The 1,867-nt window shown below is 43.9% G+C and overlaps 1 pseudogene; it reads right to left on the minus strand.

Annotated features, from left to right (window-relative positions):
- Positions 1 to 1,226: 1,226 nt before the first annotated feature.
- Positions 1,227 to 1,344, minus strand: LOC124709467 (annotated as a pseudogene).
- Positions 1,345 to 1,867: the final 523 nt, after the last annotated feature.

Consider the following 1,867-nt stretch of genomic DNA (forward strand, 5'->3'; position numbering starts at 1 on the left):
GGCAACATGGGTTGAATTCTCGCAGCAGAGAGAATGAGCAATGCGGAATCGAGACCAGTGTTGTTATCGTTAAGCGCCTGCCTAGGCTTGTAATAATTACATGCGGTCTTTAAGAACAGTCACTACTGACAATCCACACACTAGGATTGTAATATTTACATGTACCTCTGGAAGAACACAAACTGTTCGCAATCCACTACTGTATGATATTGTTCGAGATTAATTCGCGAACTGTGAATTCTTGACATTAGCAGTATTAGGTATAGATCCGCTACCTAATAGCGACATGTACAAATTTGCGCCAGACCGGGACTTGAACCCAGATTTCCCACTTATTTTGAGTGGTAACCTTAACCACTTCAGCTATCCATGCATGCTCCTCTGACCGACCCAAACTCCATATGTCACACTGTCCACACCCTTATATCCAGATATGCATGAAAGGAGTAAAACCTTAGGCGAGCACATAGTGATATCAAATTGCACTCGATTCCTCGTTGTCTCATTCTCCCTGGTGTGGGAATTCAAGAACATTAAAGTAATGTTTCTAGAGGGACTGCCAGCAGTGAGTAATGAGCAGAGATTCATGGTCAAGTGGTAGACGTCATCGACAAGGTGGTTGCAGCAACTGGTAACATGGGCGAAACAATCAGCATAATGGCGGTAACAACAACTGGTCATATGGTCGAGGTGAACAGTATGGTTCGAGAGGTGGTCATCAACCAGGATACTGAAGCTATCACCATAATATATCTGGCGGCAGCAGCTTTGTAATGGAAAAATGTGTTTAAATGTTTGTGTATTCCTAAGGGACCAAACTGCTGAGGTCATCGGTCTCTAGACTTACACGCTACTTACACTAACTTATGCTAAGAACAAAAAGCTCACCCATGCCCGAGAGAGGACTCGAATCTCCGGCAGGAAGGGCCACGCAATCTGTGACATGGCGCCTCTAATTGCAGGGCCACTCCGCGCGGCTTTATGATGGAAGTTTTTACATTACACATATGCAGGCATGTGATTTGGCCACCTGGAGTTCGTATGTCTTCAGGTTGCAAGGGGCCTATCGGGACCATCCGACCGCCGTGTCATCCTCAGTTGAGGATGCAGAGAGGAGGGGCATGTGGTTAGCACACCGATCTCCCGGTGGTTATGATGGTTTTCTTTGACCGGAGGCGCTACTATTCGGTCAGTTGGCATCACGAAGCTGAGTGCACCCCAAAAAATGGCAACAGTGCATGGCAGCCCAGATGGTCACCCATCCAAGTGCCGGCCACGCCCGACAGCACTTAACTTCGGTGATCTGACGGGAACTGGTGTATCAACTGCGGCAAGGCCATTGCTGGAGTTGGTATGACGGGAGGTGAATTTCCTTGTATGGCTGAAGATGGGCTGTGTAACGCCAGGGTTGAGGGCACATCATGGTCAGTTCTGCTATATGAGTCGGGTAGAAAGATGAACAGCGTGACCAGATATGGACAAATTCCAGTATGGGGAATTTTGGCGATGTTTGGTCGCTTAAGGATACAGGGTACTTATAAATGGTTGAAAAATCGAAATTTTTTTAATGACTTTAATAAATTCTGTAGTCTTTTCTGATTACATTGATATATACATTATAGGGTTTCAAATGAAAAATGACCTATATATACAAAATTTTAAAGTTATGTCCCCATTTATTTCTGTTACAGAAACCAGTATTAATTCGAAAAGAACTGTGAACTTCCTGTTTCCACCTATTATACGTCTGATACATTGTATATGTTGGTAACAGTGCAGGTTTCTAGTCTGTAAATGATTATTTTTGCTAGTATTTAATTTTGTTTCGTTGAAGCAGTTTGTTCACATGTTACTGAATGTTTGTTAC

The sequence above is a fragment of the Schistocerca piceifrons genome, chromosome 7, assembly GCF_021461385.2.
Source record: "Schistocerca piceifrons isolate TAMUIC-IGC-003096 chromosome 7, iqSchPice1.1, whole genome shotgun sequence".
Taxonomy (NCBI): Eukaryota; Metazoa; Arthropoda; class Insecta; order Orthoptera; family Acrididae; genus Schistocerca; species Schistocerca piceifrons.